Here is a 19,236-nt window from a genome sequence, read left to right on the forward strand (position 1 = left end):
TGGACCTACCATTAGGCAGAGTGAAGGAGTCACCTCAGGCGGCAGATGATGAGGGGCAGCGAGGTGTTGGAGGAGAGAGCTCTGTGTGCCACTTGGCCTGGCCTGCTTCCCCTAAGCTAGCCTGAAGCCCTCAGGTATAGTAGAGGACACTGACCCTTGCCATGGATCAGTGGAGGCTGGGGGCTCTGATTTCGGTGGGGGATTCAGCTGTGAATCCATCCTGGTTTCAGTTAGAACCAGACAGAACTCTAAAGCAGCTATCCAAGGTACTGGACCTATTTTGGACAGCCCCACTAAAATCGGACCCACTAGCACCCACTACAATAGACTAGGGATTGACCTACTCACCCCAGTCCATCTTGCGTGCCACTCGCTGGACCCCCGCCGGCTGGCCAGCCCTGTTTGCCATGCTGTGTGAGCTGCTGGATGGTTTGTGAACACCCAGCAAGTGGCCACCGATTCCCTCAGCGAGCTGCCATTTTGCATAAACATGGCAGCTTGTTCTTTTACGTACAGGGCCTTTTAGAAAATGGTGGCCATAAAGCAGCTATTTATGCAAGATTACAGGCATACATGGTCCATTATGCCTGTAATCTTGCGTAAATGGCTGCTTTGCAGCTGCTGTTTGCACAAAAGTCCCTTTACATAAAAGAACAAGCTGCCATTTTTACGCAAAATGGTGGCTCAGTGGACCAACAGGGACCACTGTGCTTGCCTGACTCAGCACTCACTGGGTCCAGCAAGCACAGTGGTCTGCAGACTGGAGTCTGGGAGGCCATGTAGGAGGGGGGTGTCCTCCAGGCTCCACAGCCTTCTTGGACTCCTGCAACATCCCTACCATGGACTCAATTCTCAGTCTGGTTGGCTTTTGTATGCAGAAAGGAGAGCTGCACCATCTTGCCTTCATCTCAGTCAGGCAGCAAAATGTTCTGGACTGGCCTTGGCTGGGGGACCCTCTGGAACAGTCAGGGAGAAGAAGAGGGAGGAAAGAATAGAAGAAAATGGCCTCCCCGCTTCCACCAGTGGGCCCTTTGCTGGTCCTCCATCCCACCCATGAACAGAAGGATACCTTCCCTTCACAGAAGCCCAGTTAAGATCCAAATAATTGGTTATACACTGCCTTGGATGGAAACACTTTTTTATTGCAAGGTGGGGTAAACATGTTTAAATAAATATATAAAATCCTCCCCCCCACCCCCGATTTCTGGGCATTGGATTAGAAGCTGCATTTCACCTATAAGCACTAATAGAAACAATGGATAAATTCAAAAGTGCATGTTCTCTCTCTCTCTCTCACATACATTTACATATGGTACCTCTGGGACTTTGATGGCTCAGGAGGTTGCCTTGTTTGCCTCTACTGTAGGACCGCGCTCATGCATTAGAATTTGTGTAGACGTTTGTTTGTTTGTTTATTTATTTATTTGTTTGTTTGTTTGTTACATTTATATCCCAGCTTTTCCTCTGAGGAGCCCAAGACATCATACATAATCCTCTTCCTCTCCATTTTATCCTCACAACAACCCTATGAGGTAAGTTGGGCTGAGAGTCAGTGACTGGCCTGAAGTCACCCAGTTAGTTTCACGGTCAAGGGGGACTAGAACCCAGGTCTCCCCAGTCCTAGACCAACCCTCTAACCACTATACCACACTGCTTCCAGACCAAAATCAAGAACTGGACTCACTATAGACACACAGTTAAATTAACAGCAAGGAATCCTGAAGTTTCACATCAGCCTAAAAGAATGCAAGCAGACTGAAAGGGACAGAGACATAGAAGATGATGAGCTGTCAGAAATCTCTGGGAGAGCTTGCTTCATTTAATTCCTATATAACATACTGACAGGAATGATGTATCACTTAGTACTTTAAAAGATTCTTAAAACAGGGCAGAAAAGTGATGAACAGTTCTTTTGACCCTGGCACCCGGAATAATTATGATTATCTGCACTATTTAACCTCCAAAGAATTGGACACCGTTCATGGTCTGTTACTTTAGCTATGATGTAGATAATCTATACATGCGAGTCACTGAAGGTCATTCAACCTTAGAGCACTTGCCCTGCAGTTAGTTAGCCTTTTCCCCAATAATACCACGAGTCCCACGGCTCTGTTGCCACGGCTCTTTTGAAAGCCTTGGCCGAAAGATGAAAATCAATTCCACTTTAGATCTTGGGTGCAGAAAGATATGAATAAATCAATTGCTTGGCTTGAACTATTAATATGAAGGCTGATGTACTGGGCCATTATGCCAACAAGAAATGGAAATCAACTAAAGAGGGCAGTCCTAACCAGACTTACCCAGAGTTAAGTTCAACTGAAATCAGGGGGATATGCAGGGGATGAGGTTAGAAAAGAGCAACCCAAGCACATTTCACTGGGGGAAAAGTTCAGGTGAAACCAGTCTCATTTATTCCCAAGTAAATATTAGGTACTGGGGAGAAATTAGTTCAGTTCGCATTTCTATGTGAACTTATGTCATTTCGCACCTTCAAACCACTATGTGAACTGAAACTCAGTTGTCCTTGGAAATTCGCACTTTTCTGAATTTTGCAATGTAGTTCTCCGACCAAAAAACACATACAAAAATGTGTATATTAGAGGAGAATAATATTCAAGCCTGCATTATATTAGGCAAACTGCTTGCAAAGGAATGTACATATTAGGTGAAAATGCATATATTAGGAGAAATGTCCACAAAATTGCTCATGAATCTTAATGCAATTTTTTAAAAAAAATTCTCAGCATTTGGCACGAACTGAAATTAAGACTGGAAAAATGAGAAACTAAAATTTCCCCCCTCTTCTCTGCCTCCTCTCATTTTTTGCCACTCAGTGACAGCTCTGAATGGTATAGTCTTTCCCTGAGCACTTGCAGTGACTAAGCCCTCTGTGTAAGGAGGTGGGAAACCTGTGAATGAACCACTTTTGCCTGCAGGTAGGGGCTGACATGACTGATCCCTGATAAACTGTTATTACAGGGCATATGGATGACATGACTGAATGCTTCACCATACCAAAAGAATAAATAAATCCCTGCACATAGAAAACTAGCATGTCAGGCAGCACTGCTCAAATTCAGGAGGCAGAGAAAACTTATCCCATTACCTACTATGTTTAGAAGGCAGAAGTGGGAGAATGATTTGGCTACAATTGTGAATATCACCCCCCCTCACACACACACACACACCTTTTGCCTCATAATCTGAGCACTGATGCCAGGGAGAAGAAATGCTGGTATCCTATGTGTTAGACCCAAACTGCATGTTACTTTGAAGTCAATAGCTAGCAGGTATATAGTTTCTTTCTTTTTTACCCTGAAGCAAGTGCAGAGGGGCTGATCTGGATCAGCCCCCTCCCATTGTAATTGTTAGAAAGTGATCCATTTATTTTAATGGATCATTTTTCGGCAATGAAAATTTCAGGCGTGGGGTCCTCAGTCTGGATTGGGAAGGGGAAAGGGCTAAAGCCTCCCTAAACCTAGTGCTAGGGTCCTGATCTGGACTTGTCCCCTCATGCTTACTTTAGAGACAGACAGGCAGACAGATGTAGGTGCTAGCTATCCCTTCAAAGTAACATGTAGCTAGACCCTCAGGGCCAAAAGAGACACTAGGTGGTGCAACTCCTTTTGGGATGGAGGGGGACCCAGAACGCCTCAGCCTGAGAATGTTTGGGGAGGGTCCCAGCATGTGGGCAGGCAGAAGATGTCTACACCTCAACCCAGCTGGCCTCACTTATCAATCAGCCTCTACATAAAAGGCAAGGCTCAAACCCAGTTCAGGTTCTGGGAGCAATTGTTGATGCTCATCCATAGCAGAAAACATTCCTGCCAGCTCCTGGACTTGGCTCTGATCATTCTCAAATCCAGAACGACTCTGACTATTCCTCAGCACATCCCTATCTGGTTTTGTTTTCCTTGGCTTCAGACTGATACTCTTGGCTTCTTGACCTTGGACTATTTAATAACTAATGCTAGCTGCTGCTTATTGCTCAACTAGAGTAATTTAGGACACTAGCCAAAATTATTAGCAGCTACATTTTTAAATTTTAGAGTAGGTGCTGACCCACCCTCCCCGATCCATATTTGGACCCTAGTGTGGGGCAGTAGTGCTTTTAAGGTCCAGATTGGGCATGCTGTGCCTTGTTGTTGTTCAGTCGTGTCCGACTCTTCGTGACCCCGTGGACCATAGCACTCCAGGCCTTCCTGTCCTGCGCTCTCTCCCAGAGCGTGCTCAAGTTCATATTCATTGCATCAGTGATGCTATCTAGCCATCTCATCCTCTGCCGTCCCCTTCTCCTTTTGCCTTCAGTCTTTCCCAGCATCAGGGTCTTTTCCTGGGAGTTTTCTCTTCTCATTAGGTGGCCAAAATATTTGAGCTTCAGCTTCAGTATCTGTCCTTCCAATGAGCAGTCAGGGTTGATTTCCTTTAGGATGGACGGATTTGACCTCCTTGCAGTCCAGGGGACTCGTAAGAGTCTTCTCCAGCACCACAGTTCGAAGGCATCAATTCTTCGGTGCTCAGCCTTCCTTATAGTATAGAGTAAAAATGTAAACAGATGTAGCTGCTACATAGGATTTAAAGTAATGTCTGTTTTGGCCCTAAGAATGTTACTTCATGAGGACAGATTCCACCACGTGAGCCATTATATGCACCTCTGTGTCTCAATTGTATACTTGTGATACAGGTTTACTAGGCCCCAATCTTCTCCCCCCCTGCAATAACAGTGGGGATCAGCAATACTTACATTGGTTCTTTTAGGATACAGTGTTTCTGAACTTTACTAGACGTATTAGATTGCTTAGGATAATGTAGACCTTGAAAATAAGCCAGCAGCCTAGTGATACTGCTAATGATTTAAGGCAGCTTCTTTACATATTCAAATCAATGCTGGGAATCAATAAACAATTATTTTTATGCATCTGTGTTAGTCCAGACCTTCTTTGGATTCCTCAGTTAATCTTGAATTAATTTTGCTTATGCAACAGGCATCGTGACATAATTGGTGTTCATATGGCAAGATAAAATAAAGCACATCAAAAATTCTAATCTATTCCAAAATCCCAATATCAAGGTAACAGATCAAAGTCACATATTTCATTTTTATCACCAAGTAATACGACTACTTGTTCTCCGGTTTAGCTCAAATAAATTATCTAGTGGTAAAGTGGATACTACAAAAGGGCCATCTGATGTGGACAGAGTTATCTGCATGTTTTGTATCTGGATGTGATTTTTAGGGTAGCCAAATTACAGCATAATCCCTTCTCATTATGGCTGAGAGAGAAAACCATAAAAGACAGAAGCATTATTCACTTGCTGTGCTCCCCAGGATAGGATAAAAAATCTGTTTAAAGGCAGGAATCCCATGTGGATTTCCATAAGAGCAAAGGCAGGGCCTATATGACACTATTATCCCACCACCTTAAATCATGGAGTGTTTTCCCAGTATAGGCACTTGGGTGTAGTCTCAGTTTTCTAGGTGAGTTTGAGCTGGGTATTGGTGGGAGAGAGAGGGAGACAGAATGAGGGAGAGAGAGCAGTAGCACCACATGTATGTTTTGGGAGAAAAATCAAGGCATAAGAGGCAGAAAGGGAGAGAATAGGTAAATTAAGTTAGTAGGAGATCTTCAAGCAGCCATGCTGTGTGTGTGTGTGTGTGTGTGTGTATTTTTACATCAGCGTGCATGGTGGATAGGTCCCTGACCTCTATCTAAAGTTGGACACAGAGGAGGGAACAGAGGAGAGGAAGGAAAATGGAGACAGTAGTAAATGGGTTGGGGGTGGGGAAGTATGCATTTAAAGTAGGATGTGAAGGGTTATGCCAAAGGCTTCATGGAGAAGTTGGGGTTTGGGGGATGGAGTTGGAAGAGTAAAGGTGATGGAGTGTTCCATCATCTTTGTAACATTTTATTCACCTTTCCCCCTAAATTTCTTGTTTGTTGCTTAAGGTACCAACGTGTAAGCAAGAGAAGCTCCTGCACAGACATCATTTGACAATAATTCCTTACAAGTAATAGCAATATTACTCCAATTCAGCTTCCACCCCCTTTTTTAAACTTGGGTGTCATGAAGTAATTGTCTGAAAGGCATTTTACATGGTGCTTGTATTGAGAGCCAGTGAACAGGCAATTAATGGAGACTAAAGAGAAAATGGGGGATAAAGTCAATATAAAATAATGAAAACTTGTAAATGAACCATTACAGACAAAAGAGAACAAAGCCCACTCCTGGTGACAAATACAAGGAAGCTCTGTTCATCGAGAACAAATGAACAGCTGCTTAGTAATCAATAGCATCTACTATACAAGAATAACAAAGGGACTGCTGAGAATTCTGTGACTTATTTTCGAACAGGAACCAGAAATGGGAAAGATTTTCAGATTGGAAGGGGGAGGGAATCAAACTTGTTGGAAAGAAAACTTTGTTTCTGATACTTGCTGAGCCTAACATTTCAAGATTCAATCCTATAGGCACTTATCAAAAAGTAAATCCTACATTGAACAAAATGGGCTGAATCTAGCCCCTGTGTGAGTAGACGTCTGCTCATGTGATGGGACTTCCATGTCCTCTCCTCCCCCTTGTAGCCACCTGCACATGCCCCCCATCTTCTCTAGAGCGTTCCCTAATCTTTTGGAGCAGACTTGGGTGGGACACATGTGGGAGCTGTAGGCAGGGCGGTAAATCCATTCCACCAGCAGTTCCCTCCCACTGGTGGGAAGATGAACTTGGATATGACCCAATGGGACTTCCTTCTGAGAGAGGCCCCATTGGTCATACTATGCACCACACTGATTTCAATAGGAATGAATGAAGCACATGATTTATTCTTCTGTCAAAATTCATGGGACTTCAGACTGCCCCACCTGCCCCAACCTTGGAGAGGCTGCAGTGAGGCATCTGGCCCAGGCCTACAGACACAGGATACACCCCCTGGTGTGGAAGCAGAGCTCAAGATGGGTTATAGAAGCCCTGTGCCCATGTCCAGGCAGTATACTTCACGAGTGTCTCTGTTCCCATTCCCCCACCCTGAGTTCAAAATGCAGAAATAGCTGTTGAGTAAGGTCTGAGAAGGATTTTCTTTTCTCCACCCCCCTGCCATTAATGAAATAGGCAATTTTTTTCACCTACTCTACACTGCGTACTTTAAACTATGTACCAATCCAAAGTGGATTGACAATTAGTGCTGTGGGGATTGCACTGAAGAGAATAGGGAGTAGGGGGGGCCCTTATCCATCACCAAAAAAGGGGAAACACATCACCAAAAGAGGACACCAACTTGCATAACATTTGTATACGTACATTTATATTCAACACGTTTAGAAATAATAACTATAATGTAAACAAAAACGCAATACATCTCATTGGAGTGGAAAAGACTGCCCAGGTGTCCTGTGTGCCTGCTCAGCCTGCTGTCCATGTGCTCACTGTTGATGGCAGCTCCACTTCCCTGCTCTACCTCCTTATGATTCGTTGATTTTAAACCAGACTTGGACTGGACATGTATTCAAATAGCAGGTTCCTTCAAATGGAGGATTGTCTTCTGCCACCTCTCCAAAATAGAGCTCTGTCCTATGAAATGTAGGACACCTGGCCACCTTAGGGAGTCTAGTCACAACAGGGCTGTGTGGGAAACTAGGTCACAAGTAGGGTCATCAGTGGGAACTTGGGGGCGCCAAGACAGTAGATGGGGATTCCCCAGTTCTGCCATAGTTTTGGGACCTGGGTGCAGGGAAAGGAAACCATTGGGGGCCTTTCCTGGACAACACACCCAGAGATCTGGAGCTCAGGGGGTTGTGAATTGGGTGGGCCTCCCTCAGCGCCTGAAAAGGCATGGCCAAATGGGGCAGAAGAGTCAGTACACTGCTTCCAACTCAAGGCTAGATCAGACTGGCTCCTCCTACAAATGGGCAGGAGGGAAGGTTGCAAGATGGCCCCTGCCTTAGACAATGTTCCTGCAGGGCTAAGAGTCATCACTGCAGATCATCTTGTTCATGCAGTTTGTGGCCCTAGTTAAACCAATGCCAAGTGTCTTGCCTCTTTATTTCAGGCATAGGCGCAATGTGCCCACGTTCAAATAAAGCAGTTTAAAGAACAGGCGGATTATTCAACTTCACCAAAATGGTGGAGTTGAAAACCCTTTGCCCTGATCATCTGCTCTGTCTATTAAAATGGCTGCTTCATAGCTCTGCCCAGTCTTCTACCACTGCAGGTATTAATCTTCAGGGTGGGCATTAAGGTATTCAGGGTAGGCATGGTTGGGCTCCTGCTGAGGGCCCAACCCCAGCAGGGGCCCACTGGCAAGAGCTCCCTGGACTTGTGGCTTCTCTTCGCCGTTGCAACCTGCTTGTTCACCTGCCTTTCATCATCCCCAGACAAAAGCAACAGTGAGAAGGGTGAGCTGTTGATGCCACTCATGTCTTCCTCATTGGTTCTCTGTAGGTGCCAGCGATGATAAGGAAGAGGAAGAGGAACAACAGGGGCTGGTGACAGTGGTGGTGAAAAGGTAGGCTCATTGAGGGAGGGGGTGCATTGAGGCTATCTTGCCTAAGGGCCCTCCAAGACCTGGAGCCAGCTCTGCTAATCTCCGTCAAAATGAAAAGCAGAGCTGATCTACAGAACTGAAAGCAAGAGTCTTCCTGTGCTAGATCATAGTAGTTCCCAATTAGAGAGCTGGCCGTCATTTCCACTAAAGAGCTGATTTCATATTTATTTATTGGGAGTACCTGAAATCAGCACTCCAAATGCTGTCAACAGCGTAGTCATCTGATGAAGGTTAGCAGCACACACAGGACGGTGCCTTTCACTTCCCTCATAGGTGCCAGGAAATGCTATAATCTTGGCTGAATTTGTCTGAAGAAGAAGAAAGGAAGAACCCAAACCTGCTATGTCACACCGCATGGTGTTTTGAAGCTGCTAAATAATGTGTGTGTGGTAGTACATTAGTAGCTGCTAGTGAAGGTTGGCCTTGATGCAAGCAATAATGAGCTCTTCCTCTGAGCTGTCAAAGGGGGTGGTGGGAGAAAGAAGGCAGGATGCTGCTAAGCATAAGCTGAGCTCTGATTTATGAACCCCGTTGCCTTGCGGTATATCACAGGCACCGATCATTTGCCCCAACTGCCATCTTTGGTCCTATCTGAAACACACATGTGAATTACACATGGGAAAACAGATTGTATTTTGCAAACACAAAATGCATGACAGGCAGTCAAATACATTCTCGATGTCTTACTTCCAGGCTGGATTACTACAACGTACTCTGTGCGAGGCTGCCCTTGAACACACTTCAGAAGCTTCAATTGGTGTCAGTGGTATAGTGGTATGTTTGCAGGTGCTTGTCATGACAGTCCCCATACCCCCCTCCCCCCAGGAGAGCTCAACCATCCAGGCCACTGTATTGATCCATATCAACAGACCCGTCTAGCAGTTTGCATATCCACCAGGAGCGGGTCTTTTGTCAAGCAAGTTGGTCTTAATTGCTCATTCCAGACCAAACCACTCCCAAATACTTTGCATTACAACAGGGAACAATATATTGTTGTTGGGAGAATTCATTTCTTCCCAGCTGCTGTGAGGATTCCATAGAAGGAACCAGGAATTCTGAGGGGTTGGCAGATGACATCAGCATCCCTGCTAATCTATCTATCTATCTATCTATCTATCTATCTATCTATCTATCATCTATCTATCATCTATCTATCTATATCTATAATTAGGTGTCAGTGCTGCACTCCTGGCTCCACTACACTGCTGATTGGTGCAAAATGTGGCAGTGAGAACACTTGTAGGAGCTAAGGGTCCTGCTCGCATTGCACCTATTCCGTATCAGTTATATTGGCTGCCCATTTCTTTCCGAGCCCAGTTTAAGGTGCTGGTATTAACCTTTAAAGCTCCAAATGGTTTGGGACCAGGCTATCTGAAGGACTGGCTGCACTCATACATACCTACCTGAAACTTAAGATCAGTAACTGAGGCCCTGGTATCTGAACCACCAGCAAAAGCTGTTAGGCTGGTGATTACAGTGATAGGGCCTTTTTTTGTGGTGGCCCCATATCTTTAGAATACCCTCCCCAGGGAAATACACTTGGTCCTCTCCTTGCTGGCTTTTATGAGGGCTCTAAAGACCTTTTCATTCCAGTCAGCTTTTGAGTGATTGTGGTGCTATAACTGTTGCTGTTGTTGTTTTAACTGCGGCTATTTTAATGTTTTCATTTGCTGCTGTTATTTTTCTCTGTTTTTATCTATCTATTGATTTATGTGCTGCTGTCGAGGTTTTTCTATGTGATCTTATGTTTTACCTTTAATCTTTTCATGTTGCTTTATATAATCTTATTACGATGCTTTATTAATTACTGATCATTGTAAATCGCCTTGGGAGAGTAATTTATCCTGAAAGGGGGTTTAAAATTCCATTAAATAAATAAAAGAACGACAACAATGAGGCACAACAAAATGCATGAGTAATTCCATTTTCCAAATTAATTAAAAAAATGATTTAAGGATCCCACAAGGCATAGAAAGCATGTTGCTGATTCTGTTTGTATTCTGCCCATTGGGTTTCTTTCATTTGTGACAGTGAATCACAGTAGTGTCGTAGTTTAGAGACATTTTAATTCCATTTGAGCTGGGCTGTTTTAAACTCTTGCCAGAAGCTGATTTATGTAGCTTCCACTTGTGTGTTAACAGTGTGATCTACATAATGGATCATTAATCTCACCATCCAAAGGGTGGTCTCCTCTGAAGGGACCACATGTTTCAGATTTCCCGTGAATGAACCAACACGGTGGAATGATAATGAAGTCCAGATTACTGAGGCAGTTCTATTATAGGAACAGTTATAGTAGTGCACTAATCATTTCGTGACTAGAAACAAAGTATCCTACTTGAACAGAATTCTGTTATTATATCCCTCATTTTTGTAGAGAGAAGTAAGTCGAAGCCTGAGCCCTCACTTCACTCCCCATCTCGCTATTTTTATCTCATATCTTTTCTCTACCACTACATCTGTCCTTCCCTGGTTGCCTTGCCTTTGACATGTATTTTTTCCTGCTAAGCTTTACCATACATACATATTTAATTATTACATTTCTATACCGCCCAGTGGCCAAAGCTCTCTGGGCAGTTCACGAAAATTAAAGCCACAAAATACAGCATAAAATACAATATGAAATATAAATGCTTAAAACGACAGTATAAAAGTACAACCAGAATAAAACCTAGCAGCAATGAAGAGATTTAAAATACATCAGCAGATTTAAAACAACACAGCACATTTTCTTTGTGGTGGCCACGATCCAGTTAACGTTGAAAGCCACAGGACATCAGCTGAAACTACCTTGCTCCATTGTCTTCAGTGGGGATTTGTTACAAATGACAGAGACAGAATTAGAACCCCAAAGTGCAAATTTACATTGGTAGGTGTACTTGACTATCTCAATAACTACTCACCATCAGAAAGTATGTCTAGATAGTTTGCTTCTGATATCTTTGGGGGTCATTGGATGAGGAGGTGCAGGGGATGCTGATCAGATTTGCAGATGACACAAAACTGGGTGGGATAGCTAATACTTTGGAAGACAGAAACAAAATTCAAAGTGATCTTGATAGACTGGAGGGCTGGACAGAAAACGACAGAATTAAATTTAATAGGGAAAAATGACAAGTTCTGCACCTAGGAAAAAGAAACCAAATGTGCCGCAGTTGCAAAATGGGGGATATGTGGCTCAACAAGACTACAAGCGAGAAGGATCTTGGAATTGTCGATCACAAGCTGAATATGAGCCAACAATGTGATGTGGCTGCAAAAAAGGCAAATGCTATTGTGGGCTGCATTAATAGAAGTATAGCTTCCAAATCACATGAAGTGCTGGTTCCCCTCTACTCAGCAGTGGTTAGGCCTCATCTGGAGTACTGTGTCCACTTCTGGACACCACACTTTAAGAAGGATGCAGACAAAGTGGAAAAGGCTCAGAAGAGGGCAACGAAATTTATCAGGGGACTGGAAACAAAGCCCTATGAGGAGAGAGTGAAAGAACTGGGCATGTTTAGCCTTGAGAAGAGCAGACTGAGGGGAGATATGATAGCGCTTTTCAAGTATTTGAAAGGTTGTCACAGAGAAGAAGGCCAGGATCTTTTCTCAATCATCCCAGAGTGCAGGGCACGGAATAATGGGCTCAAGTTACAGGAAGCCAGATTCCGGCTGAACATCAGGAAAAACTTCCTGACTGTTAGTGTTAGAGCAACATGACTGGAACCAATTCCCTAGGGAGGTGGTGGGCTCTCCCACACTGGAGGCATTCAAGACAAGGCTGGACAGCCATCTGTCAGGGATGCTCTGACTTAGATTCCTGCATTGAGCAGGGGATTGGACTCGATGACCTTGTATGCCCCTTCCAACCCTACTATTTTATGATTCTATGATTTTATAAAGTCTATGCCTGTGAGCTACCATATTTTTTAAAGCCAGTCTTAGGGTTGGCTCTAGCATTATTAGCTGAAGGGCAGAGCCCACTCTGATCAGTGTGTGGGTAAGGGAAAAATGTAGTTCAAGACAGCTGCAACATATGACTGTATTTGTTCTTTTTCTCCGAACTAATCTTCAGCTAAAACTCAAACTGGCACTCACAAAACAACAGGCAAGGAGCATCTGCCTGAATCGTGATGATCCAGCCTGCCTCTTCTCTCTCTGGAGGGTAGCCAGATACATCTCTCCCACACTGCTGGCTGAACAGGGCGTCTTGTAGGGGCTGCTTTCCTCCAGCCCTGAGATGCAGCTGTTCCTGGCAGCTTATTGGTGTCTCATCATCCTCTCCCGTTGTAAAGGCCATGGATGGGCTAGGTAGGTGTAAAGAGCTTAAGCTAATCTCTTTTGCAGTGGAGCTGTCTATGTGTGAGGGGCTTGTTGTGTGTGTGGCACATGTCAGCAACACATGGCACATGGGCCACACACGCCCCCCTGCTGCACGCCAAATTAAAAAGGGGGGGGCTATGGTAAGAAGATATGGAGCAGCTATGGAGTGCCCAAAAGCCAAATTCGTTTGGAAACATAGCAGTTTGCCACCAAATTTCAGTGGCAAACTGGTGGGTTTCCCCTTTTATTACTTGTTTGGGGACACCCATGATGGGGGGGGGGGGTTCCAGGGGGCAAAAACGCCCCCAGACCTCTCACATTTGCCCATTTCTGTTGTATCTGAAAGGCAGCCTGAACCATCATGGGGTTCCTTTGGACTCTCCCCTGCTCCACCCACAAGCTTGAATTGCATCGTAGAGCTTGTCTCAGCCTAGCTGAATGTTTGGACTCTGCTCCCCTGTCCTGTATGGCATTTGAGCAGCTGGATTTTCATATGCACCTGGGTTTATTTATGTATTTCATTTCTATACTGCCCAAGAGCCGAAGCTCTCTCTGGTTAAAGTTGTTGAGCAGGCCCAGCCTGATCAAGTGTTGCCCCCCCACCCCTCAAGTCAAGGTGCGAAGTACCTGAAGCAGCTAAGTTATTTGGGCACCTGAGGCAAAGCATCTCGCAAGCATCTCCCCACACCCAGAAGAAAAACTTTAAGAACAATACACTTAAAACTAACAACTTGCTGCACTTTCATGACACCCCAAATTTGCTGCCTGAGACTGTCACCTCACTCTGCCTAATGGTAGAGTTGGTCCTGATATTTTGAGATCACTCTCCTAACTGTGTGTATGCCTCTGTTTAAATTCACGGGTCTTTATTATTTAAACTGGTGCTTTGGTGTTTGTTGTGTGTGTCTGTATCAGTCTGGGTTGGCTTGAGATTTTAGCATCTGTCACTGAAGATCTCCAGGATGTATCAAGGTATTGCAGTGGGGGTGGAGGAAGAGGGGCTTGCTCTCTTTGCAGCACCTCTCAGTTTCATTTCATCAAAGGTGTTCATGTCACACTTAATAAAATAAGGGACAACTCTGGCCTTGGCAGCAGGGCTCCAATGGCACAGCTTATAAGCAGATAACTTAGAGCAGCCTGGGAATAAACACCGACTTGCACATCACATTTTGAAAAGTATAGAGAGAGATTGTACAGAGCCAAAACAATGCACCCACCCACATTAAAAGTATGTGTTTGTTTTGAATTATGATGACATTTCCAGAAATGTTATACTGATGATATTAGTGTTGAATTGTGTTGTTTTCATCATTCGACCAGGTCTGCCATAGATCCCCATAAAACAATAGATATTCAGGGGATCAAGATGTTTCGGATTTACGTAGGAACACATTTAACTTGGGTAGGCATGATCATTCCGGTGCACGAAGTCTATAGCTGCCATTTTCCAAGACATGCAATGTGATCAGATACCTCATGAATGAATGGATGTTGAGAGCTCATTTTGGTGGCAAAATATAGGGCTTTTTTTTTTTTTTAGTCAAGATGGGTAGAAGCAGTATTGCTAGTGACTGTTGCCACCTCTGTGATCTAGTGGATAGAATCCAGACTAAGAGCGGGAAGACTCATGTTCAAATCTCTGCACAGCTATGACCCTCACCAAATGCACTTTGGTCAGTCACTAGGTCTTAGCCTAACCTACCTCAACAGTGTTGTTGTGAAGATAAGAGGCAGGAGGAACATCTACACCACCCTAAGTTTTTTGGGGAAAGGTGGAAGAAAAATGAAGTAAACAGATATTTATTTAATAGCACTGAATGAGAAACTAGACTCAGACATCATAATATATTTTTGACAGATAAATGCAAGTTCGTTTTTAACTTGGGTTTGTTATTTAAGATGCATCTTGATGGCTTTTCACACTTGCATAAAGTACAGAAAATAATTGAGAACCTCAGGCATTTGCACAGTCTTGTGTGAGCTTTCTATGTGCATTCATTCATGATTTACTACTTATCCTCATTTGTGCACTAGCCATCTTGGAAAATGGCAGCTACATGCTTCATGCCCTAGAATGGGTATGTCTACCCAAGTTAAATGTGATACTACATGGGTCTGAAATGCATACAAATGTTAAGATTCTCTGCACATCTTTTTTTTTTTTATGGAAGTCTATGGCAGATCCAGGAGTCTTGTAGGTTTGTTTTTAAAAAGATAATAATTAGGTTCTTTGAGGTCCATTAGTCAAAAAGTGGAATAAAATGGAATGAGTGAATAAATAATAGATAAATAAATTATTAATATTCATCCTGATCCAGTTAGAATCCATATACATATGGGAGCAGTCTTGTTGTTGTTCAGTCGTTCAGTCATGTCCGACTCTTCGTGACCCCATGGACCATAGCACGCCAGGCCTTCCTGTCCTGCACTCTCCCCCAGAGTGTGCTCAAGTTCATATTCATTGCATCGGTGATGCTATCTAGTCATCTCATCCTCTGTCGTCCCCTTCTCCTTTTGCCTTCAGTCTTTCCCAGCATCAGGGTCTTTTCCAGAGAGTTTTCTCTTCGCATTAGGTGGCCAAAATATTTGAGCTTCAGCTTCAGTATCTGTCCTTCCAATGAGCAGTCAGGGTTGATTTCCTTTAGGATGGACTGATTTGACCTCCTTGCAGTCCAGGGCACTCGTAAGAGTCTTCTCCAGCACCACAGTTCGAAAGCATCAATTCTTCGGCGCTCAGCCTTCCTTATAGTCCAGCTCTCACAGCCATACATTAATACTGGGAAAACCATAGTTTGATTAGACGGACGTTTGTTGGCAAGGTGATGTCTCTGCTTCTTACTATGCTGTCTAGGTTTGCCATAGCTTTCCTCCCAAGGAGCAAGCATCTTTTAATTTCATGGCTACAGTCACCATCTGCAGTGATCTTGGAGCCCAAGGAAGTAAAATCTGTCACTGCTTCCATTTCTTCCCCTTCTATATGCCAGGAAGTGATGGGTCCAGATGCCATGATCTTAGTTTTTTTAATGTTGAGTTTCAAACCAGCTTTTGCACTCTCCTCTTTCACCCTCAACAAGAGGCTCTTGAGATCCTCTTCGCTTTCTGCCATTAGGGTGGTATCGTCTGCATATCGGAGGTTGTTGATAATTCTCCCGGCAATCTTAATTCCGACCTGTGATTCATCCAACCCTGTGTTTCTCATGATGTACTCTGCATATAAGTTAAATAAGCAGGGCGACAATATGCAGCCTTGTCGTACTCCTTTCCCAATTTTGAACCACTCGGTTGTTCCATGTCTGGTTCTTACTGTTGCTTCTTGACCCTCGTACAAGTTTCTCAGGAGACAGGTAAGGTGGTCTGGTACTCCCATCACTTTAAGAATTTGCCACAGTTTGTTGTGATCCACACAATCAAAGGCTTTAGCGTAGTCAATGAAGCAGAAATAGACGTTTTTCTGGAATTCTCGTGCTTTCTCCATGATCCAGCGAACGTTGGCGATTTGATCTCTAGTTCCTCTGCCTCTTCGAAACCCAGCTTGTACTTCCGGTAGTTCTCAGTTTGCATACTGCTGAAGCCTAGCTTGTAGGATTTTGAGCATCACCTTGCTGGCATGTGAAATGAGCGCAATTGTGCGGTAGTTTGAACACTCTTTGGCGTTGCCCTTCTTTGGAATTGGAATGTAAACTGACCTTTTCCAGTCTTGCGGCCATTGTTGAGTGTTCCAAATTTGTTGGCATATTGAATGCAGCACTTTAACAGCATCATCTTTTAGGATTTTAAATAGCTCAGTTGGAAGACTGTCATCTCCGCTAGCTTTGTTGTTACTAATGCTTCCTAAGGCCCACTTGACTTCACTCTCGAGGATGTCCAGCTCAAGTTCAGTGACTGCACTATCATGGCTATCAGGGACATTCAGATCTTTCTTGTATAGTCCTTCTGTGTATTCTTGCCACCTCTTCTTAATCTCATCTGCTTCTGTTAGGTCCCTGCCTTCTTTGTCCTTTATCATGCCCGTCTTTGCACAAAACGTTCCCTTGAGATCTCCGATTTTCTTGAAGAGATCTCTAGTCTTTCCCATTCTGTTGTTTTCCTCGATTTCTTTGCATTGTTCATTTAAGAAGGCCTTCTTGTCTCTCCTTGCTATTCTCTGGAACTCTGCATTCTGTTGGATATATCTTCCCCTTTCTCCCTTGCTTTTCGCTTCCCTTCTTTCCTCAGCTATTTGTAAAGCCTCATCAGACAGCCACTTGGCTTTCTTGCATTTCTTTTTCTTTGGGATGGAGTTAGTTGCTGCCTCCTGAACAGTGTTACGGACCTCCGTCCATAGTTCCTCAGGCACTCTGTCTATCAGGTCTAATCCCTGAAATCTATTCCTCACCTCCACTGTATATTCATCAGGGATATGATTTAGGTCGTACCTGAATGGTTTAGTGGTTTTCCCGACGTTCTTCAATTTAAGCCGAAATTTTGCAAGAAGCAGCTCATGATCTGAGCCACAGTCAGCTCCAGGTCTTGTTTATGTGCACATAATCTAACAGTTCCTGGATGGGAAACTGCATTCACAAATGCAACTGTATATACAATTCCCACCCCAATCCCATTTCCCCACCAAACTGCTGATTGGGATGTTAGCTATGCACATGTAATTGCAGCTGCAGAGCGCACACTCTCTTGGATCAGACCCACTGAGCCCACTTGATACTTAAGTGATACTTGTGTGGTTTTAAATCCTTGATTGTACTTGGCTTGCATTTGAAATTATCCCCAACATTCACTACTTTCTAAGCAAAGTAAAATATTGGTTTTTCTTCACCAGTGTCAAGACTGAAAGCAAAACTTTTGATGAGGTTTATTTTTTTGCCTGCTCATGAAGGCAGACTATTAATTACGTAGATTTTTATTCCTGAATGAGAAATTTTAGTAGTAAGTGTACTGGGATGCTAAATGACCTTCTCAAGTGAGGTTAGCCAGTCATTAATTCAGATGACAACTTGTTATCATAATCATTTGTGTATATATTGTAAGGCATACATATTGCCTCATTTGCATATGCAAAACGAGATGCCATTATTTCATTAATTTTAATGCTGTTCCTTAATCCAAAGGAGATTAACACGTTTCCATAAAAGGTCCTGACAACATATGTTTGTAACTACCAATGAGTGTGTTAGTCTAATATTAAAAAGGATGAATTATGATGAATAGAAATTATTCATTTGAATGTGACAGATATAAATGAGGCACATATTCATCCATAATTCATATTTTCACACATTTTTAGAGAGACTGTGGTGTTCCTATTACTGGAGAGCTGGATGAAATTTACTTGAAGGTGTTATTCTTTAATCTTAGAGCTCAAAAAATCCCCCCCCCATTCTCCTCTGCGAATTTTGCTTGCAAATATCCTCTAAATACCATGCAATATGTGAACAATGAGTATTTGATATTCAGCATTAGGACTTGGCATCCCCTTCTTTTTCGATAGTATTCAACATTTGCCAGAACATCTGACAGGTAACATGCAACAGCCTCCAGCCTTTAACAGCATCTAACAGCTGACATGCATTATGAGTAGTAAATGCTGTACTAACTTCATTAGTTCATTTAACTAATTAGGATACCTCCCCTTGGATAGATGAAAAAGAACCTGTCAATTTTTAAATTTAATCATGACATTTCAAAATCCAAATCCAAACTTTGACTGTTTCCCCCATAATTTCTTTCAGTTCTTCAAGTACAGGGATGGGCAACTTGTGGTCCTCCAGATGTTTTGACCTACAGGTCCCATCAGCCCTAGCCAGCATAGCCAATGGTGAGTTGGGGAGACTTCCAGAACAGCATGCAAGGTGGTGCAGGGGATTCCAAGAGAAAGAGGGAATTGGGGAAAATCACCGCTCCCTCCCTCCTCTGAATGGAAGACTCCACTGGATCAAAGCTTCTTCCATGAACTTCTAAGAGTTGTGTAAATGGGGGAAAAAAATCTGCCAGCTGCAGTATTTGGAATTCCTAAAGAAGTGGGGGCAAAGATGAAGTAGGACAAGGTGATGATAGTGACCTATTGGCTTGATAGTGAGAATAAATTCTCAGGCTGTAGTCTTCTAGTTCAATTTAATGCAGAGTACATTTGTGTAAATACGAATACAAATAAAACATAAAAAGGCACATAAGGAGATGAGCTTAACTTCTTTGTTTGATGTGTTGGAGCATGTATGTTTTTCTTTTTGGTTAAGGCTGATAGCTTTTGGAACATTTTCCTTCATAAGTCTGTGGCTTTGCATTACCAATTGTGGGAGTTTGGCTTTTTTTTAATGGAATTTTAAAATCAGATTTACATATTTTGTCTGTTTTATTTTGGTAAGTTTGTCAATTTTGGGGGCTAGATGCTCTGGATA

The sequence above is a fragment of the Heloderma suspectum genome, chromosome 1 (genome assembly GCF_057233095.1).
Source record: "Heloderma suspectum isolate Gila_16-S chromosome 1, 16-S_ref, whole genome shotgun sequence".
Classification (NCBI taxonomy): Eukaryota; Metazoa; Chordata; class Lepidosauria; order Squamata; family Helodermatidae; genus Heloderma; species Heloderma suspectum.